Raw genomic sequence first — 23,502 nt, 5'->3', positions numbered from 1 at the left:
ACAATCATTGTTCTCTGTAAGATGTTGTTAAGGTAGCTTTGATTTAGGTATTGATACTGTGACCTCTAATGTTCTGTAGTGTATTAGGCACAATTGATTTAACTTCCTAATAGTTTGCAAATACCTTATCCATTAAATATCTCATGGCTATCCATTAAATATCTTATGATTATCCATTGAATGATCATGGTTAAGTAAACAGATTAAATTGTAAAATACTTCAATGGCATGCACTTGGGTTTTTTGGTTTGGGTTGGGTTTATATCTATCTATCTACCTACCTCTATGAATCTTTCTTCCATGGCATCTTTGTAGTTCATTCACATGGAAATGAAGTGTAGTTGTGCTGTGTATACTTAAAACAATTCTAGCAGAACAAAACTCTACTAATGGAATATCTTCTTCTGAAATTTTATGTTCCAGCATGACAAAGAAGTGCTTATTCCCTAGATAAACATCATCCTGTGTAGAGAGCTATTCTCTTTGAACTTGTGTGAGCTGACTAAAGCTTTGTCACAAGTCTCTCTGGAGACAACTGACACTTCAGGCTGCTGGCAGAAGAACCCTTGAGGGGATTTCTGCAATCACTTCAACTGCACCAAAAAAATCAGGTGTTCATAGTTTTCCTTGATGATGGGCTGTGAAAGTTTGAAAAGCAAACAGTTCTGGAAACCTCTTTGGAAGAGAAATGTGGGAGGACTCAAACACTCCTCCCTCCAATAGGAAGCTACCAGCAGCTAATGACCATCTAGAGGACAACATGTGAAGTATGACAACCATCTCTACACTGGAAAATTACTTGGAGCTTCAGTGAAAAATCCTGTAAGGTGAGATTTTGTGTTGCGAATTGGGATTGTACTGTCACTGCAGAAGGAAGTGTGTAGCTGCAGCTGTGCTTTCTGCTAAGAACTTTGGGCAGAAAAAAAAACAGGAAAACAAAAGAAAAAAAGAAGGGGTTTGGAAAACTATTTGTGAAGATTGGTCAGCCCGTATACAAATGTATACAAATGACAGGTCCTGGGTTTTTAAGTGGGGCTGGTTTTGTGCACAAAAGGTAGCTCAGTGTCATCTCTTCAGAAATTTTACATTGTTTTGAAAAAACTGCTGAAAATTGCAATTTTTAATCTTTTTAAAGAAAACTTTATATTTTATATAACTCTGTCAAATCTATTTAAAATTAATTTATGGTCCTACCCCAAATTCATCAAGTATATGTTCATATTTGGTTTTTTGGAAATTACTTCTAAGATTTCTGTTCTTTCTCTCTGCTTCTCTCCCCACAACTTGATCATGAATAGTACAATGATGTCATGTATAAGATAATTTATGTTCTCTGGGAGGCTTCATTGTACAGTAATGACTCAGATTATCCATTGGGGGCCAGATTATCAATCACAATATAAAGGGATATGCTTGAAGAAAGTTATTGGCAGGCTAAACAAATGAACTTTATCATCTAATGCTACTAAACTACTAGAGTACCATTACACATGACTAGCCCTTAATTCTAATTATTAACTTCAGTGTTGGTTAGATGCATGCCAAGCTAAAGTTAACCACAATTTTAGGAGAAAATGCTTAAACCTAGGTCCTAATGTAATGTTAGTTTACCTATGGCTAATATAGTTGCATGTCTGAGGTTACGCAGATTAACGCTAGCTCTTTACAGCCAGCTCTGCTCTAGGAAATTCGTATTGTGATCTGAAGAACAAATACAACAACTCTATGTGTTCCTGCTCTTCTCATGCAAAAATGATTCACGACCACCTTCCATGGAAAGGAAAGATTTTTCCCTTACAATCTACTTCCCTTACAATCTAATTGAAAACTGGGACTTTTCTTCTATCTCTTACTGGGCAGCCTCCTGTCCAACCCACCCAAACTGGGATTGTTGTTTTTGTTACCTTCCTGGAGTGGGTGTTGAAATAAAGATTCTAGCTTCCCTCTGCTCCCATATGTGCTGTACAGAAAATCTTCCCTGACTTTATGCAGAAGGAAAATGAGCAGAACCTCATTTGTTGGAGCCACAAAGAGAATTAGTTTGGATGGAGAAATGTGGAGGAAAGAGATTAGGTGTCAGTAGAGAGGAAAATCCAGATGTAAATAATAGGTAAGGAGGTGATGAACTGAGTGGCTAAGGAAGATTGAAACTGCGCAGAAACACAAGAAAAGACGTGGAGACAGTGTTCTCACGGGAGAATGTATAATTGGTACATGAACTCTGAATAATCCTGAAAGATACAGCAAGGCCATGAGAGGCTCAAGGAAGCTTAAGCAAGCAAGATAAGAGGCTGGAATTCACTGAGTTATGAGAACTGTGGACTGTTGGCAAGCTTTCGAGGTCAAGTTCTCCCACCTGTGCTTAACCAATTATATGTTAGTCACTAAGGGTCTTCAAGACATGTATCCAATCATAATATGCCAAATCACTGTAAGTGCATGTAAGCAATAGTATATAGGAGTTAAGTCTTTGCAATAAACGGCTTTTATCTGATCATATTGATCTCTGACCGGGTCCATATTTTTTCTGCGGCAAAGAGAGACAGAAAAGTAATGATATAAAGCAGATTTTTATGAGGAAATAGAACTGGGAGTATGCCCACCATAAAATTTGATTTTCCTGTGACCAGATGAAAAACAAAGTTTCTTAGATTTCTCTATGTCTGTGTGTGTTAGCAAACTGCTGGGAAGTTCAGTGATTGTCCTGCTGAACTCTGGTTTTCACCAGTGTTAGTGAAAATATGGGATATCTTTCCATAATTGTGCAAAACTGTGAAAGATTCAAAGATTTCAGCACTGCTTATTACTTATATCAGTGACTTAGATCAGGCTACCCAATGGGATTTCTGTTTAGGGTGGATTCACCCCATCACCTAAAATTTTGAAAGCAAATTTGCTTGTAAATACTTTTGAGATATATATATATGCTGGTGGTGTTCCAGACGTTTTCTAATCCTGTAAACACCTCCGTAGTCGGTACTGAGAAAGTACTGTTCTTCAAACAGTGTATCAGTTCCTCCTGAAGTGCCAGAACTTGTTACTGTCTATAGTATATTTTTTGCCACAGTGTTACTGATTTTCCCTTTGGAGAGGACAAAAAGAAAATAAAACTTTTTCAGGGAGATGGGAGCCATCTGCCCTTGTTACGTAGAAGCCAAGGGAATTTCACCACTTGTCTGGTTTTTAACCAGGAACAAATTGTGCTAAGTCAGGCATCTGGACTTGTGCAAAGCATTCGACACTGTCCCACAAGAGATCCTTGTCTCTAAATTGGAGAGACATCAATTTGATGGATGGACCACTCGGTGGATAAAGAACTGGCTGGATGGCCGCACGCAAAGTGTTGTGGTCAATGGCTCAGTGTTCGGCTGGAGACCAGTAACGAGTGGTGTCCCTCAGGGATCGGTGCTGGCAACGGTCTTGTTCAACATCTTTATCGCTGACATGGACAGTGGGATTGAGTGTGCCCTCAGCAAGTTTGCCGATGACACCAAGCTGTGTGGTTCAGTTGATACGCTGGAGGGAAGGAATGCCATCCAGAGGGACCTTGACATGCTTATGAAGTGACCAGCAGGTCAAAGGAGGTGATCCTGCCCCTCTGCTCTGCTCTTGTGAGACCTCACCTGGAGCATTGTGTGCAGTTCTGGTGTCCTCAACATAAAAAGGACATGGAACTTGTTGGAACAAGTCCAGAGGAGGCCACAAGGATGATCAGGGGACTGGAGCACCTCCTGTATGAAAATAGCCTGAGAAAGTTGGGGCTGTTCAGCCTGGAGAAGAGAAGGCTGCATGGAGACCTCACAGCAGCCCCCCAGTATCTGAAGGGGGCCTATAGGGATGCTGGGGAGGGACTCTTCATTAGGGACTGTAGTGATAGGACAAGGGGTAACGGGTTAAAACTTAACCCGGGGAAGTTTAGATTGGATCTAAGGAAGAAGTTCTTTACTGTAAGGGTGGTGAGGCACTGGAATGGGTTGCCCAAGGAAGTTGTGAATGCTCCACCCCTGGCAGTGTTGAAGACAAGGTTGGACGAAGCCTTGGGTGAGATGGTTTAGCGTGAGGTGTCCCTGCCCATGGCAGGGGGGTTGGAACTTAAGGTCTTAAGGTCCTTTACAACCCTAACTGTTCTATGGTTCTATGAAATGCCAGTGTTTCTGATTCATAAAGTTTTCTGAAAGTTGAGTGGTTATCTGGTGTCCCATATTACTTTGGAAAATAAGTTCAGTGTATCTTTCCAAAGAAACCATATGGGTGTTTTAGCTGATGTGATGTGAATCAAAAAGAAACATTTGGGCAGCCCCCTTTAAAGGTTGTATGTATGAATTAATGTGGAGGTATTACTGCTAATTCCTTAAGCTGGTCAAGAATGGAATTTTACTTGACCTGGGTATTTTAGAGAATAGAAGGACAAAGTAGTTTGCTCAGCATCAGACAGCACAGCCAGGAGAAACCTGGTTTTCTGGTTTATAGCTGACACCCTTTGTCACTGAAGTATGCTATTTTCTGTCTGGTTAAATCCATCATAATTAGGTCCATAAAAGGAATGAAGCCCAGTCAACAGAAGAGGAAGGCAAAATTTCATACCAAATATGATGCCATTTCTGTTCATACCTTTCTTCAAGTGTAGCTTATGTCTGTCCTTTCCATACATGGCTACAAGAACAGAAATAACTTGAACCTTTCCTGTTAGAAGGGTAATTGTTTCTGTGGTATTCACGAATGATGCTTTGTAAAAAAAGATTATTTTTTGGAGTTCTGTAATGACTTATTAATGTTGAATCACTAGATATTTATTTCATAATTTGTAAGTACAAATCTAGTCTCATTTAATCTTCTTAAACAGTATAAAACAAAAAGTACCATTTTTAGTCAATCAGTAGCCCACATATGAAAAAAAACCCAACCCTGGATTCTATCCCTTCCCTCCAGCATAGCAATTGAACCAGACAGCTTAGTGTCACCACAAACTTGTTGAGTGCCATCAATACTACTGTCCATGTCAATGACAAAGATGTTGAACTGAACACGATTAAACATAATATTGGCAGTACACTTAATCAATGCACTTATTCAAAATGTTGCAGATGTGTTTGCATTCCCTAACAATTCTAGTTTTTCCATACAGTTCCAGCTAGAAAACATACTGGCAATCTTCATTAGTTTTAACACTAGTCAGGGAACTTCTTATTGAAATGTTGATTTACAGAAGTGTAAAGTCATTGGAGTTTCTTAAGAGTGCATTGAGATATTTGCTTGCACATGTATTTGAAAACAAGCGGAATGCACAGCAACAGCTTAGACATATGAAGGTTTCCAGTATTGAAGCTCACTGTTTCAGTGGAAGGTTCCTAAAAATTCTGCTATCAGTATTGAAGTTAGAAAAAAAGAATTCATATTCCAAGTGAAAGCTCAGATGGAGGTGAAAGCCAAGAAAAATCCTTTCCTTTTCATGCATCATCACCACCCATAAATATGCTGTAAAGTCAGTTAGACCCTAAGCTCCACTTGTAGAAATTCATTCTGCAGTGAGGTGGCATAACTATAATTAAGGACAGAAACGACTTCACAATTTGTAATCCAATTGAGGTCCTCAATGGCTATAAATCATCAGGTATTACAGACTTCAGTGGAGCTTTTCTATTTATTCTTAGTACCTGCCACACAGTTCATAAGCCTGCCAAAACTTGCTCAGAGGAAAGAAAACCTGGCTCAGTTTCTCATGGGCTCTTACAGTTAAAAAGTGTATTGTTTTGTCCTTCAAGTAAAGAGATGAGACCTGGAGCACAAAGCAGAGTAAGCAGCTGAGTAGCAAGGTGACATTTAAACAAGATTATCTGTTCTAGTGCTTCTGCATTTGTAAATTATGATGTACTGTGATCTACAGTAGATGGCTGAAGTTCTGCACTGCTGTTATCAGAGTAATTATTTATCTGCCAACAAGATGCTGTAACATAGGCTATCAACATAGGATACTGTCTGGAATAGCTGCCATTGCTATTCTTCATTTTGGTGTATTTTGTGTAGCCACTAATTTTGTTGTCCTTTAGTTTACCTGTATTTTTTTCTTACTGGTTTAGCATAGCTGCATTTCACAGAGTGCAAACAATCTTGCACCTTTGATGTGCTCTATATTTCAGAGAGTGTATGCTGCAAAGAGATTATCCCATGGAAATAGATTTATGACTGTAGAACAAATTCAGAGATGAGAGCTATTTGTGCAACCTGTATTATAAAAGCACAGCTAGAGCCACTGTATGCTAATTTGATACTGGTGCACCCTTTCTTCCCTATGAGCATGCCTCACCCTTTGATTTCCATTCAGTTGACAAGGGGTCCTTCACATCCATGCTACTTCCATTCTCCTTTATGAGTCTGAATCCTTTGTTCCTGGCTGGCAGCAGGAACCATCTGTAAAATCCAGAGTTTATTTGTTTGGATTTGTACATGGAACTTGCATGTTTTTGCTGAATCTCTTGCATGGGTCTAGTATGCTCAAAACATTTTAAGGTGCAATATTTTACCCCAGATTATAACATCCCTGGTCAAACAAAGAAGAAAAAAAAATCTTAATCTCAATTTGAGTTTGTTTTTTAGGTTTCTTAGTCATATTATGAGTAAAAAGACCTATTGAAGAAAAATAGCAATCTGTGCAAAAGAGCTAAATCAGTCTGACCTTTCGCATGTTGTAACAAAAGAACAAGCTATAGAGCTAAGCAAAAGCAGGCTCAGAATGACTGCAGTCTCTGCTACCATGCATGAAAGCATGACTGAAGTGCTGCTGTCAGAAAAGAATACATTGGGAAGGTCTACACGAAGAAGTCAATGACAGCAAGAAGCAGGAGTACAGAAAAGCTTGAATTGCTCCTCAGTCAACAAGAATGCTGCATATTTATGCTAATTGCCTGACTTGGCATCAGGTGGGTGGGATTATAACTAAGAAACAAAGCAAGATCTAACAACAAGGGAAAGTAAGCCCAGCAAAATGCAAGGTGTTTGGGAAGAGTACTGGGGGGAAAAATGGCACAAAAATCAGCCAAATGCAGTAGATGTACTACCTGCAGGTTTTGCACCCAGCAGAATGGAATGAAAGCTTAATGGCTTGAAGCCGGGTAGCTGCAAGGTTAGGTAGCAGGAAGATGTAAAAGAATGAAACTCTCCCCTCCTGATCTTCATTATAAAAAAAAGTGGGAGTTAACCTTATAAAGGTATAAAATGCTCTCAATTAATGTATTCTCATGTGGGCTGAGAAGGTTAGTGCACAAATATAGGACCTGAGGCTTAATTTGAATGTAAGTGCAATTTATGTATTTATTTTTAGAATCTTATTTCCTGAGTTCAAGCTTATTTTAATTGCAAAATGAAATTAAAACCTCGAGCAAAACGTGATAGTCTGGTGAAAATTTCAAATGACTTTTTCCTCCCTGGATTGAAGTCTGGAAAGAAAAAGGATTGGAGAGAATTCAAAAACAATGCAAAGGTGTTTGCAGCAGTAAAAAAAAAAAATAACTGCAGTGAGAGAATAAATAATCACTAAATAGGAAAACAGTCATTTGCACATTGCTTTTGCTTTTTAGATGAAGTTTTAGGATGATAGGTCTTGAAATTGATAAATACAAACCAGCTTTCACTAGGTCACACAGCATCCAAGCTAACACATTCTCACCACAGAGACTCTCAAATACTACACTGCATGACAATGCTCCTTTAGAAGAAACAGTAAGCTCCATATGTTTCCTTGAAACATGCTCCAGCAAATGAGAAGTCATACATAAATTTTGTATGGAATTATAATTTTTATCTAGGCATCATAATCTACCAAATGAGGCTTAGAAATATCAGAAGGGGGAAACATGAAAGTCATAGTTCAAGTCTCATTATCATTTACATCAGCGTTTTGTTTTCCCTCTCTTAGCTCTTTTGCATTGATTCAGTTTATTCTTTGGAGTTCGATGTCATTGCTGATAGTTGTCATTGCTGATAGTTAATGAAGATTTGTTTCTTGCCGTTCTGAAACATAACTGAATCTTTTAGGTTTGTTTTAAATGAAGCTTGCTTTATTTTAAGATTCACAGTCTTAAAGTGTATTTCTGCACTGAAAAAGTCAGACTGTGTTTACTTGACACTTCGGCAATATTAAAAAAAAAGCCTGGATCTGAAATACTTTGAAATGAAAGTACTATTCCTCAACCTCAGTAATTATGACTAAGCAATAAAATGACTATGCATGGAAAACACATTCTTAAATGTGAAGTAAAGGAGGAGAAAGGCATCTATGGAACAGTGTCTCGGAACAGTCACTGGAATATTTACTAGTAAATCTTCCCAAGGGCTATTGCATGACTCAGGTGAGTTTCAAGTTTTTATCCGGTCAAAGCAGATTAGTTGATTGTTTCCGGGAAAGGTTAATCACCCAAATCATTAGTACTTTCTCCCCATGAGGGGGAAAACCAAATAGAAATAATTTCTACTGTTAAATATTTTTTCCTTATTATTCAAACCCCTTCAAATTGCTGGAGAGCAAGAAGAACAGGTACAATATGGACAGCCGCAGTGTATGATTTTGTAAGAACCATAAGTCTAATTTCAGAGGAGATCAAATAGGTTCCCAATTAAACATAATGCAATTCACTAAGGACTTTGGCCTCTATCACTCCTTGAATGCACTATAACTCACGGTAACCTTCTATAGATTTTATTAAACTTGAATCAAGAAAAATAAGCTAAAGCAAGCATAGAATAAAAGGTGCTTCTTGACAAAGTGAGATTAAACTGTAGTTACCAAATCAAAGTAAGACTATATACATATAACAGTGAATTGATGTTAGTATTGCATTATAATCAGAGCATGATGTTAGTCACAACTCAAGATGAATACAATCAATTTTCAAACTTTTATATAGAAGCAGGAAATAACATTCAATTTACTTTTTATAAAAGCTCAATATTAAACATGAAGCGCTTAAGGATGCTATTGGCACAAGAATAAATAGCTATTACCTGGCCACAAATAACTTCAGCCTGTAGATGAAAAAGTTTAACATGTGAAAGAACATGTGAACCCCAGAAGAATATCCCTGAGCCTTGCTGGAAGAGTAATCAAAAGTTTGGTGTTTCTGGCGTTTTTGACTTTTATTCTTCCCACAACAGGTGTTAAACGTAGAGAGCAGAAGCAGTGGTTTCTTAGTGAAGCTTTGTTGTGTTTGCTGAAAGAACTTGTTTGCATAGCTGTTAGCTTTTAACATTCAGTTTTGAACAAAATGAATGAGCAACAGTGCTTGGCCTCCAATAATATTATAGAATCATAGTATAGTTAGGGTTGGAAAGGACCTTAAGATCATCTAGCTCCAGCCCACATGCCATGGGCAGGGACACCTCAGGCTAAACCATGTTACCCAAGGCTCTGTCCAACCTGGCCTTGAGCACTGCCAGGGATGGAGCATTCACAACTACCTTGGGCAACCCATTCCAGTGCGTCACCACCTTTACAGTAAAGAACTTCCTCCTTAGATCCAATCTAAACTTCCCCTGTTTCAGTTTTAACCACTACAGTCCCTAATGAAGAGTCCCTCCTCAGCATCCTTGTAGCCCCCTTCAGACACTGGAAGGCTGCTATGAGGTCTCCACGCAGCTTCTCTTCTCCAGGCTGAACAGCCCCAACTTTCTCAGCCTGTCTTCATCTGGGAGGTGTTCCAGGCCCCTGATCATCCTCGTGGCTCTCCTCTGGACTTGTTCCAACCAACATAAGTAATTCAATATATAACATATGACTCAATCAAATCAAAATAAGGCAAAGTATATGCTGGCTGGGTGCCCTGAAATTCCCCCAATTGAAAAGGAAAAAGTAGTGCCTACTTCTGAGCCTCAGTCAGAAGGTTAGAGCATTAGCCCTCATTTCTCATACAAATGCAAGTGACAAGATATGAAAAGTCCTAGGACAAAGCTATCTGGCACCAGACATTTCTTGACCTGCAGACCTCAGCTGGAAATTAGTGAAGTCAGTTCCAAAAAAAAAAAACAAAGAAGCACTTGAATTTAAAGGAACTTTATTGAAACTTATTCAGAAATTACATGATGCACTATAAATATTTCATGAAAGATATGTGTAAGTAGTATAATTTTATGTTCCATTAGGAATGAGAAGATAATTATTGCTGAAATCCTAATAAACCTTACTATGTGAAGAAATACTAAAACATGGCACAGCCTATTAAATCTAAATTGTCCTCATGCTTTACGTGTTTGATTGAGAGGGAATGCACACCTTTGTGTATATTTCCTGAAGATAGGTCCTTCACAAAAATGTGAGTATTCCTGTTATTTATTACATAGTCACTAGCTTACAGCTGTCATTTTACAGATACATTAAGCGGATGCACTTAATTTACCACACTGTTTCTGAGGAAAGAAAAATACTCTTTAACCTTGTTTGTATTCAACTGTTACATGAAACAGTCTGATGATGTCACTGGTTCTTAAATATCACTGTTTTGCTTCATTCTTCTTCTGTGCTAAAGTTCTCTTTTTGACCTGACTCAAGCTGAAAACCTTCGCTCCTGAAGCACTTCAAAAAGATTTTCCTTCTTTTCTGTTTCCTACTAACTCTCTACAGTAGGAGAAGTGTTCTTAATTCTCTTCTGGCAGCAAGGTACATACCAATGTAGTCATAGTCTGTGACTAGGGCTCCTAGTTGCTGCTGTAAGTCTGTACAGCAGATCTGTACAGTTCTTATCAGCCAGGTCTGCGAAATTTGACCATATTTTTTCTTTCTAGCAATCACCTTCCATATGTATCGGTAGCAATGATATGACTAATAATACAGTCACAACGTTTTAGATGTCGTGTAGATAGAATACCATATGTCAGGTGGACTAGAAAATCAATACACAGAAGGCCATTTCTTAAATTTCCCACCAGAAGTATCACGGCTGTTCTTCATTCATGTGAAGAGACAGAGCAACTGGAAGAAATGTGTTAACAAAATATATTCGTATTCCAGCCATTCTCTCTTGGCCAGCATTAACCCAGGCTACTGCTGCACTTACTTGAACATTAAATAGTCTTATGTCTGTGTACCACCTGCTTCTTTGCAATTATACTTGTCCTGGGTTCAGCAGTAGCAGTCATGTTTCCCCTTCTTGGTAGCTGGTGCAGTGCAGTGTTTTACCTTTCAGCTGGGGAACAGAGCTGATAACAAGGATGTTTTGGTTTGGCCAAGGACTTTGTGAGCCTCATGCTCTGCCAGGGAGGAGGGGAAGCCGGGAGGAAGCAGAGACAGGACACCTGACCCAAACTGACCAAAGAGCTATTCCATACCACAGCACGTCATGCCCAGGATGTAACTGGGAGTTAGCCGGAAGGGCTGGGAGACTGCAGGGTTGGAGGAGGTATCGGTCGGAGCTTGGTCGGGCTGAGGGGGGCGAGTTATCGGTCGGCTGGTGCTGAGGTGTTGTATTCTCTTCCCTTGTTATTTCCTTTATCATTATTATCATTGGTGGTAGCAGTAGTGATTTGTGTTATACCTTAGTTACTAAACTGTTCTTATCTCAACCCGTGGGAGTTGCATTCTTTTGATTCTCCTCTCTGTCCCTCCGGGAGCAGGGGGAGGGCAAGAAAGGGGGGGGGGGAAGTGAGCGAACGAATTACCTGACTGGGTTTAAACCACGACAGCTCTTTTTTGGCGCCCAACGTGGGGCACGAAGGGTTGAGATAACGACAGATTTGACTGGATTAATAGTCACTCATCACAATGCTGATTTATTGGCTCTCAGAGTTATTTCTCTTGATCTCACAGCTTCAGACCGTTGTAACTTACGTAGAGCCGGTATTTGCTGTGTTAGTGTTTATCAAGTGTGGGGCTTGGGCTAAGGTTCTTGTCTCACTGTGCTTTATGGCAATGGCTTGTAATACGGGCGGGCTCCAGCAGCAGGGCGGGACGGACGTGGCCGTGGACTTGTACCTGGCCGTCCGGCTGCTCTTCACCGTCCGGGCCCTCACCCTACTCTCCATCTTCGTGAGGCTGCGGGGAGCCGAGGGGGAGCGGCCCCGGGAGCCGGCGGCAGCCGAACCGGCCCGGGAGAGCGGGCCCGGGGACCAGGCGGCGGCCGGGAGCGGGGCCGGAGGCCGCGAGGGGACGGCTGCCGGTGGAGGAGGCCGGGGAGGTCGAGGAGAGGAAGGAGGCGGCTGCCGAGCAGCGGGAGAAGGGGGCGGAGGAGCCGAGCCCCGCGGCCGAGCCGAGCCCCGCGGAGGAGCCGAGCCCCGCGGAGGAGCCCAGCCCCGCGACGGCCGAGAGCATTCCCCGGAAGCCGCCCGCCGAGCCCCAGGAGGATGCAGGAGACCACGCAGCATTTCCCAGCAAGGCAGAGGAGGAAGAGCTGGACTCAGGAAAAGAGAAGCCGGTGGTGGGAGAGCCGGCAAGCACAGCAGCTACACCAGCCCCGGTGACAAGTACAGCAGCATCAACTGAGAGTTCTGAAGGTTTTGAATGGCCTTTGGGTATCCTTGGGACCTGCCTGCTGATTGTGAGGGGGATCAGCATGTTGGCACACACACAGACTGTGTTCTACCCACAACCATTTTGTCTGATCTCAGAAGTTAAGCAGAGTCGGGTTTGGGTCTTGTCTGGGGTATAGGGATACGAGGATATAGGGGGACCAAGAGGTTTTCCCCAAGGCTGGATAGTCATGAGTGGCAGGGTGTGTGGGACAGTATGGGCAAGTATCTAGTCCACTGGGCCCCTCCAGTGCTTTGGAAGCGTCGGAGATGGAAGGCAGCTGTATGGAGTCCCCAGCAACAAGCTGCAGAAACTGCTGAAGGGGACAGTGAATTATTTTAAGCCTGGTGGGCCCATGGCACTTCAGGCCATCAGAGCAGAGATGCAACATAGAGATGGACTCATGATCGAGGGGTGGACTTAGCAATGGACACTATTGCCCAGGTTGTTCACGAGTGTGAACCCTGCACACAGTCTCTCCTGCTCTGGAAGACTGTTACAAGAGATGGAGCCTGCCATCATGGACCAGATGGACTCAGCAGCTTTATAGGGACTGGTCCATGCACTAAGATAAGAGTACATTGAAAATGTGGGATCTGAGCATGACGTGAAGGTATGGAATAAGGGGTGGATAATGTCCTGGGTTCAGCAATAGCAGTCATGTTTCCCCTTCTTGGTAGCTGGTGCAGTGCAGTGTTTTACCTTTCAGCTAGGGAACAGAGCTGATAACAATGATGTTTTGGTTTGGCCAAGGACTTTGTGAGCCTCATGCTCTGCCAGGGAGGAGGGGAAGCCGGGAGGAAGCAGAGACAGGACACCTGACCCAAACTGACCAAAGAGCTATTCCATACCACAGCACGTCATGCCCAGGAGGTAACTGGGAGTTAGCCGGAAGGGCTGGGAGACTGCAGGGTTGGAGGAGGTATCGGTCAGTGCTTGGTCGGGCTGAGGGGGGCGAGTTATCGGTCGGCTGGTGCTGAGGTGTTGTATTCTCTTCCCTTGTTATTTCCTTTATCATTATTATCATTGGTGGTAGCAGTAGTGATTTGTGTTATACCTTAGTTACTAAACTGCTCTTATCTCAACCCGTGGGAGTTGCATTCTTTTTGATTCTCCTCTCCGTCCCTCCGGGAGCAGGGGGAGGGCAAGAAAGGGGGGGAAGTGAGCGAACGAATTGCCTGACTGCTTTTATACCACGACAATACTCTGAAAGCTAACCAACCATAGCTCTGGAGAAAACAACTGTCAGCAAGTTTGGGGGAAAAATGTGCCGAATAGTACCATACCCAAATACAGAAGAACATAGGATCCTAGAATAGTTAGGGTTGGAAAGGACCTTAAGATCATATAAATTATTTGCACAATGACCAGTGTTAAGTACAGATGCCCTACAAGTACAGTGTTACACAGATAATGTGGGACTTGTTTGTTAGTGCTAAATGTTTGTTAGCACTCTTTGGTCATACTATGTTATAAAAACAATCTAAAAAACCTATTCTAAAAAATAAGGAATAGGAAAATTATGGAGATAAGAAAGACCGTGTGTTCATCTTGTGCACCATCATGGCAACATAGGATTGTTCCCTTTTACATGTTTGCATCTTTCATATCAGAATAGTTATGCAGAAGTAATCTATGTTTCCCATATTGCTTAGGAGGGAACCATTCCTATTCTAAGAAGAGTAAAAAGTATTCTGATTTCTGTCATGGTTTGTTAAGTCACTTATATTCATGCCACTGTCATAATAAATACTTCCTCATATTCCTCTGAATTATATTTTTCTCTTTGGTTCATAAGCCATAAGTGTGTATTGTAATAGCCAGTGAGATCTCGGTGCTGAATGAACTGCATGATGCTATGAGGCTTGGAATGAATTTTAAAATCACTGTTTAAAGTTCATGGGAACATTCAGCTGCTGTTTTTATTGCACAGGAAGGACAAAAAGGCAGTGAGGTATCTGTGTTGCTCTTTCTGCTTAATGCTGTAGATGACCATGTAACATAAAGTAATTTAAAATTTCCTTTACCCTTTTGTAAAGCTATGTGCGTGCTCACTCGTGTCTTTATTAAGACAGGTACTTAGCCTATTAATATAATGCCAATAAGGCCATCTGGCCATGAATAAATTTCTTAGTTGAAATTTTCCTATCGGCCCCACTATAGTTGCAGGACTCTCTCATTTATGTGAGAAATAGAGGTTGTAGGAACATAGTTTTAAAACTCCCGTCTTTGCAAACTATACTCTCAGTTTCTAAGGTGTAAATTCTCTATTAAAATGACGTAAAATGGAGTGCTTAGTCAAAGATCCAGGTGGATTTCTGGTCCAGTATGTATTCAGACCTCATTCAGTCTATCCCTCATTATATGTCTCTAAAGGGAAAAACAGTTTAAATGTAACACACTGGAAAGAGAGGCAGACTTTTTTCCAACTGCACGGGGTTCACATACATACTGTGAATCTCTAGAACAATTACTAGAGTAGGGTTCTTATTTGAAAAGACAAGTGAAATAGGATCATGTATTTTTACTGCTGGTGACTTTACTACGTGGGTTTTAATAATTTTCCGATTCAATATTCTAACCGGTATATTCTTTACATATGGGAGGAGCCAGTTTTATGATAAGAAAGTTTTTTTTCGTTTTTTTTGTTTTTTGTAGTATGGAAAGAAGTAGCATTGGGGTATATGGTGTATTCCAATAATCTCCTTCACGTGTTTCATTGTTTTTGTAGCATTTCGATTAAAGAAAATACAATCAAGTAAAGAATGTTTAATCCAAAAGAAAAGTGTGAAATGTGTGAAATGCAAAGAAAGGTCAAATGAAACTGTTTACCTGTTACTTGTTGTTCAATGCAGCAGAATAGCTGAGGTTTAAGAGAAAATCTTTAAACATCTACAGACTTTTGAAGCTCCCTGAAGAGGAGCAAAATAATATGTTATTGTTATAGTACTTGGATCTTTGTATTAGAAGAGGACCTATTGCTTTACTTGTTGTGCAAGTCATTATAACACAAAGTTTGCACTTTATGGAGCCGTAAGAAGTAACGGAGTAGGGAAGACTGCACACAAAATGGTTTGTCTAGATTCACTTAAGGACGTCACTATCCAGAGGATTATACTACATCTTAAATGTGAGTTAATGTGTAGGAATTGGGATAGAAGGAATATGTAGCTGTCTTCCCTGCTCTAACTAAACTGAGCTCCTTCAGAATGGAAGCGTGGCATGTAAAAGCAGCTGTGTATTGGACATACTGCAGTAGGTGGAAGATGAATGTCACAGCAAGGTTTGAAGATATTTGAACAGTGAAGACATAATCACTGAAACTGTTGTGTGCCATATTTTGCATGTCCATGTGTGAGTAACTGTGATGAAGTTCCATGGACTGCTAAGCAAAACAAAGCAACACAGCTAGGAATATGGTACAAATACTGGGGTTTGGCATATGAGGTAGGACTCAGGTCACTCTGTATTAAAGGGATTCACCTTTCCTAAATGTTGGTGCCTAAAATGTAGGTTTTAACTGATTTTCATGTCTAGGTGCCTTGGAGCCCATATTATGAGGTGTCTCTCAAATCTTGCTACCTCTTCCCCATTCATGTAGATCCTTGAACAAACTGCCTAAGCTGTGCATCGTGAAATAGTCACAGCACGAAACTGCAGCTTTCAGTGTCTATTATTATCTGTCAGTGGAGAATCTAAATTACAGTGACTATGACCTTCCTTAAAGGACTGCTGAAGACTAGACCTGGACTCTTTTTGTCAAGAGCTCCTACCGAGGCTTATAGCTATTTTGACTCTTATATGGGGAGATAACTGAGACTACCCGCAGCCAGCAAAAATGTTCAGTTACTATGAAGAAAAAAGGCTATAGAGAAAAATAGAAAAATAAAATCACTAAATTATTTATCTTCATTATTTTTACAGATTTAATCACTTAGGGAGCTCTGAATGAAAGTGTTGATTCATATATCTATAAATGGATTAACAGCTTGATACTGTGTATTGAAGATCTTTCAAAATCTTTTAGATATTAACTCCATAGGGTTATAAAAAGAAGAAAATAAAGAACTATGAATTTTTGCATTACAGAAATATTGTCCTTGGATGTTTCCCCAAGGTTTTATTTCAGGGGACTGAAGGCAATATTAGAGAAAATTAATTTCCACTAAGTCATGATGACACATTTATAATTTTGCTCCTGAAAAAGAGACCTGAATGATACTGGAAATTTGCAGAAGGAATTTTTCTGCTCTCCATAAAATAAGTAATTTGAGTTGGAGATCTAGCAAACTTTAGGAAAACTGCAGTTTGCTGAGCTGTATTCTTTGCCCTGTTACATTTTAACTTCTGAGACTTTGTTTTAAAGCAAGAGTTCCTACAACACTATACATTTATGGTTTGATAATTATTTGATTATGTCAGATCAAGAGAAATTACTCCTTATTACATTAGTGATACAATACTCTTCAGAATGTGTGTTGAAAGCAAAACTTATATTGAACTGAAATACAATTAATAGCAATGTTTGAGCAACTAGGGCAGTAACATCACTGGCCACATTGGGATAATTAAGGGACTGATATTTCCTTGGTTGTGTTTTAGATGTTAATGACCTCTACCGTGGGTCTAGGCATTATTTTATTTCTGATTCTTTTCTCATACATACAGTCCAAACTATGATGTGTCTTACATTAAAAACCTAATTAATTTTAATTACTGAAAGGAGTAGAGGTCAGTAACTGCCAGTTTATCCTTCTATTATAGGATTACTCAACTGCTGTGCAAGTTATTTAGAGGCAGCACTGGTAGGAGTCTGACCTAAATTAATTCACATAAGAACAGGCCTTCACTAAATCGTGCCAGAATAGTATGAGGAGTAAGAGAGATAAGGTGGCAGAGCTGAAAATATTCATCTTCAGTGCAGTGGGATGAGCATCTTTAAAAAAAGTAAGGGGTCGTGTATTGAAAAGCAATAATAAAGGCAGAATGTTCGGAAGAAGTCCCTATGGAGTCTGCAGCCTGTGTATTTAGGGGTTTATTTCTTGTTTTACTTTTAGGAGAGATGCTGTCTGGATAACGTTGCCAACCCCCAGGTCTGTAGCCAACTTTAGTATTACTTTATGAATTAGACTTAGGCCTACATTAGCTTCTTTATACTTTATTTTCTGTGTTTAAGCCTTTCACTGGTTATTTGCATTTTCCACCTCATAACAGTTCCAGTCAGAAATCCAACATTGCACATGAATGTAACTGTGAAACTGAGAAACAGTACTGTTAGTTTCTGTGCGCCAGATAGCTTAACATGGTTATGCATGCTTCACAGATTTAGCTCTATTAGTTCCCTAATATCACTGAATTCAATGGAAGTGTGTTACTTCATATTGTCCTTAGTGGGAAAAACACTGATATAATCTAATTTATGTGACAGAGCGAACCACCTTGGTCAAACCCTCCCAATGACAGGACAAGTCACACTGCATTAGTGGGTATCGCCTACTCTTTTCAGAATAAAAAACAGGGTGGAAGGGGGCCTGAAATATCATCTAATCCACCCCCCTGCCCTTGAGCAGGATCAGCTCTAGTTAACAAATCATGTGGGATGTTTGCCTAACCTTGTGCTGGACACATGCAGTGACAACCATATAGGAGTTTAGTTGAGCAGTACTCATATAGCATAAACCAGATTGTTAAAATTCAAAGAGACAAAATTACTGATCTCCACCTGAGATCAATAAAAGTGCAAACACGATGGGATGAGAATCTGATCTGCCCTGTCTGTTATCGGAGTTCCTGTTCCTCCACTAGCCCACAGCCAGATGGAATCTCAGTATTTGTCTCTCGAGTCTGCTGTCTTTTTCTACTCTTTGCTGTCTCCTTCAGTCTTTACTATGTCAGCTTCATACCTCGAGTAAAAAGTATTGCACTGCAGCTATTCTTCACCACTGGGGAATTGTATGTGGTTCTGAAACCCACTATTGCTGGAAGCATCTGTAGAAGGTGCAGTTCTGACAGCCTTCTCTTGCATGTAAACTGTGGAAAAATTTGCTTTCCTCCTTTTGAAGACATATTTGGGAAAAAGTAGATTATAACATAAGATATATAGACTCCCACCCCCAAAGCACCAGCACTGCAGTACCATAGTGAATATACCAGAGGCCCAAATGTAGAGTCTTCTGTTTTTTGTATATACTCAGGTGGCATAAATACATACATAAAAAATGAGCTTAGCACTCTCTCCAATTAACATACACTTGTTTAACAGCAAGAATGTGAACTTTAAGTATGGATGGAGGCGGTAATAAATGTTTACCAAAAGTGGTGGGAGAATAAAAACATAATCCTTTCTGTGAATTTTGGTACTCAATAAGTTGAAAAAATGTTGCAATGCTTCAATACTGAAAGTCAGCAATGAACATCTCTGTCATTTCAGTTTTGACAAAGCACTTGAAGAATTATTTAGAAATGTATTGATCTAGCTCTTGCAAACTTATTTCTGAAGACTGTAGCACCCGAGTTATTTTTAGTTAAGCAACTTCAAAGTAAAACTAACATTTTGATGACAGCAAAAGCATGTGTGCACAGATACATTAAATCCAGAATAGTAATATGCACCACTGTAAGCAGTGATTCCTTGTCCTAGAAATAAGTAGACCTAGATAACCCTTTCTGAAGAAACGAGGAACACGAATGCTAAAGAACCTAGTAAAATCTGTGGAGGAATATCAATAAAATATGTGCATTTTTCACAGTCTTCAAATAGTTTTCCCAAATGGTTGCTAGGTTTTGCTTTTCTAAAGAAGTGTTTTTTGTCCTTGTCATCAGGCTTCTGTGAATTCAATGCATTTTTTGACACAAGTGAAAAACAATGAAATCAGGCAAGAAACAACTTCCATAATGGAATCATGTCACAAACATATTGAATGAGTACAGGAAAAATTGGTAAGTATGTTTGTATTAAGCAGTTACTAAAAGGGAACAAACCTGTAGGAGGGAAAGAATGAGCAAATTTTCCCAGTCAACCTAAATAATTCAGATTATACTATCTACTTAGAAACACTTCTTTTTTCTGTTGCCTATAAAATGCTTCCTTCTTGATGTAATATGCATCAACATTGACACCCAGTGGCCAGAGAGACTTAAATCATGTTACTCGCAACTTGCTTTCTGTGTCTATTTTAAACATATTAAGACCCTGAATTTAATCTAATATCTATGTAATTATGCTTATGTGCACACAGGCACACACGGCTAGCCAGAGAGAAAGAGTTTTTCCACTTAAAATGTAGGTATTAAGAAATGTAAATATTTTCAGCAGCACAAAATGGCATTTGGGCATCCATCTTCCTTTGACTTTCAACAGGAATCAGCCCTTGGGCTCACATTTATGCTAGTGAAAATCTTCTCTTACATACTGTCCTTGTCTGGTTGCAATAAGTAACGAAACATGTTCATACCAGTCACAGAGAATTACTTCCTCCTAGAACTAAAAATAAAAGTTCCATAAGTACTGCAAGTACCATAAGAAAAACACAAACCCAAAGTATTTTTATCTCATTTTACGCAGCTCTCATGTTAGCGTGGACAGGGTTGACGTGACCAATAGTCTCCTGAGATTTTTGTTTTTTAAGCCAACATTACTGAATGAAAGCTGTTGACAGATATGTCCACGAGAAGTGGGGTAAAGCTTTATAATGAGGAAGAATATAAGGACTAAGGAGACAAAGATAGAATAATAGCACTTAGCACAGATGGGATAAAAGTCATCAGGCAGTGAAAGAGAACAAGGCAGCAGGCTTACCTTAGTGAGAACACTGGAATGTGAAGAAGAATTGTGGCCACTGCAATGCCAAGAAAATAGATTCTGATGGTTCTTTTGCAAAACAAAATCAACCAAGCAAAACCCAACAGTCAGAAACCCCAAACCACCACCTTTTTGTTTCTCCGCAAGATTTCATATTTTTCTCATCCTTCTTACGTCAAAGGGCATGTTTACCTAGAAGATGACCAGTGTACTTGACGCTATAGACAATATTCGGAACGTAAAGCTGGGCAAGCCTGTAAGAACAATATTCAACTCACAAGCCAGAGGCGAAGTCCTTCATATCACAGGACAGTTAAATACAAAATAACTGCACTTCATGAAAGAATTTGAGAAGCAGGAGGAGAATAGAAACTAAGAAAAATTACGTTTTCCTATTATGATGTAGAACTCTGAATAGTGAATAGTTTGACTGAGGCAGAATTTGCCATCATAGTTTGATTCAAGACACACCTCATCTCTCTCAGAAGAGTTGGCTGACCTAGATTGTTGCCTTTGCAATAAGTCTTTGTCTCCTTATTGCAAAGTCTTACAATGGAGAATAAATCCCTGCCTCCTGGATTGAATATTCCATCTACATTTCCTTTACATTTTAAGATATCGTTCTAAATTTCTGGGAGAAAAAACTCTGGGAGAGTTTTCTTGTGGAAAAAAATAATTACAATATTTGGGAAAAAAATGTAAATAATTTCAAGCAGAATGTGGATCGTTATGGTTGTATTGAGACAGAGGACAAAATGGGTTAAGAAAATATGGGCGTTGTCAGCAACTGAAATGCAAAGGTAATTTCCTTTTAATAAGACTAGGATAAAATAAGGTAAAGAATGGCAATTCTTTTCAATAAATACAAGAGTGACAAGCCTACTTGTCATTGAGAGACCATCCATTGTCTCCTTGTAAACCTAATTTTACTAATATATATGTTGTACTGGTAGGTATCTCAGAAAGAGGAAGAGGAGAACAACAGTAATGAAAGTTCTATTACATAGAATAGTGGAAATGAGAGTTTTCCAATTTAGAATCATAGAATCATAGAATGGTTTAGGTTGGAAGGGATCTTAAAGCTCATCCAGTTCCAACCCCCTGCCATTGGCAGGGACACCTCACACTAGAGCAGGTTGCTCCAAGCCCCTGTGTCCAACCTGGCCTTGAACACTGCCAGGGATGGGGCAGCCACAGCTTCTCTCAGCAACCTGTGCTAGCGCCTCAGCACTCTTGTAGTGAACAATTTCTTCCTAATGTTTAATCTAAATCTCCTGCCTTTCAGTTTAATACAATCCCCACCTTGTCCTGTCACTGCATGTCCTTATCCAAAGCTCTCTCCAGGTTTCTTGTAGGCCTCTTTTAAGCACTGGGAGCTGCTCTAATGTCTCTCTACAGTCTTTTCTTCAAGCTGAGCAAGCCCAATTTCTCTTCACCTCTTTTCATAAGAGAGGTGCTCCAGCTCCCTCATGACCACCTTCATGGCCCACCTCTGTTCTATTACTTACCTGTTGTTATCCAAGGTTTTATTGTACCTTAAAAGCCCTCTGCTTTGCTCTCTGATATGGCTAATCACCACACAGATCTCCCAACAGATACAAGCAATGAAAAAGACAGTTCTCTCGTGCCGTAAAGAGTGAAGTGGTAATGGTTAACTAATTCCCATACAAGGCTTATGTTTTATAATTCATATCTGATTGTATGTTTAGCAGATATTACTGACATTGGAAACATCACAAAGAGGCCTTGGTTGCTTTGTTGTTTGGGGTTCTTTTAATACCCCTGAGAACTGTGACTCAATATCAACTAAATGGAAACACAATTTCATTTCATAATTGTAAAAGTATACATTTCTTTAAAATGGTTCAACTTTGAAGATAGTTCCAGATTTTCAGCCTGTGATTTTCACATTTCCTTTGATGGTAGAGTTTTACAGGGAAAGGCAGACACAATTGAAGTGCAGTACAGTTTGTGAGGATATTACTGTATCTGCAATTTCATGTTAATTTTAATACCTTTACTTCAGCCTTTAAATAAACCTTCAGCTTTGCTCTTGAGCCATCACAGGAAGCTGTAGAAAGCAATAAGATTACCCCCTCTGCCTCCTTTTCTCCACACTAGACAAGCCCAAAATCTTCAGGCCCTTCTTGCAGGATTTTCCTTCTACCTTTCACCCGCTTTCTTGCCCTCCTCTGGGTGCATGAGTACCTTGACATCCTTCTTAACCTATGGGGCTCAGAACTGTGCACAGTGCTCAAGGTGAGGTAACACCAATGCTGAATACAGCAGGATAATCACCTATTTTGTTTGCCTCTTGGCTGCCAGGGCACTGGGGACGCTGCCTCTCTGCCTACTTAAGAGGCTATGGAAGAAAAATATTCTCCTAAAAGCTGCTGCTTCTATTTTCAGTTCTTGCACTAAATGTCATTCTCTAAAACTTTTCCTTCAATATATTTTGAACATTGCTCCTACACATAAAGCCTGGTAGTCTTATATTCACTGGTACCTTGAAAGATATCTTTCTTCTCTTTTGCATTTAGGTGTCTTCTTTCTTGTTGCAGAAACTAATTAATCTCACAACTTGAAAACTGACAAGGGTGCTATAATAATTTTGCTGTTTAAATCTTGCAATGACACTGGAAATAAGAACTACTTTAAAACAGAGAGGAAAATTCACTGCATGGTGTTGCTGGGCTTGCTCATGAAGGTCAGAGACCTACTTGCCCTCTTTCAAGGCAAAAACGCACATTATGTTTTCCATATGAACAGCCTGTATTTGATTTTTCATTCTACCTGCTCCTTAAGTATAATTAGGACCAAATCTAACAGCAGCAAGATGAATCTGCAAACCCTGTTGTGCCAGATACGCAGAACTGAGCACTGCATGGGAAGTGTAATTGCTGAGCACTCTATAGAGCATTCACTGCTTGACTCCAAACTGGGAGGAGCTGCAAGCAAATCGAGAGACAAGAGTAGAATTGAAAATGATCTGGACAAGTAGGAAAAAGAAAAGAGCTGGGGTGGGGGTGGGGTGGGGGAAGGAGGAGAATTGAAAGCAATTCTGGGAAGACAGGAGCAAAATACCACCCTTTTTGTGATAGGAACAATCAACTGCTGAGTAGAAGATGGGGTATCCCTAGCATGGCAGTAGTTTTGTTGAATTTGTCATTCTGTTGTAAAGAGAAAGAAGATAAACAGTGAACTGTAATGT

At 39.9% G+C, this 23,502-nt stretch overlaps 1 long non-coding RNA gene across 2 annotated transcripts in view; it reads left to right on the top strand.

The window, feature by feature from the left end:
- Nucleotides 1–373: 373 nt before the first annotated feature.
- The window catches only part of LOC133273253 (uncharacterized), a 113,861-nt gene continuing 90,732 nt past the window's right edge, over nucleotides 374–23,502 (top strand). Inside the window, exon 1 of one of the 2 annotated variants that reach the window (XR_009744700.1) lies at nucleotides 374–827. This is a non-coding gene — a long non-coding RNA (uncharacterized LOC133273253). The remainder of the gene's footprint in view (nucleotides 828–23,502) is intronic. The other variant, XR_009744706.1, reaches the window with a different exon arrangement.

This window comes from Pezoporus flaviventris, unplaced genomic scaffold (assembly GCF_033815535.1).
Source record: "Pezoporus flaviventris isolate CSIRO_AGI_PZ_B2104156 unplaced genomic scaffold, CSIRO_AGI_Pfla_v1 ptg000001l, whole genome shotgun sequence".
NCBI classification, from domain to species: domain Eukaryota; kingdom Metazoa; phylum Chordata; class Aves; order Psittaciformes; family Psittacidae; genus Pezoporus; species Pezoporus flaviventris.
The sequence above is the reverse complement of the archived record's forward strand: the minus strand, read 5'-3'. Positions and strand labels throughout refer to the sequence as shown.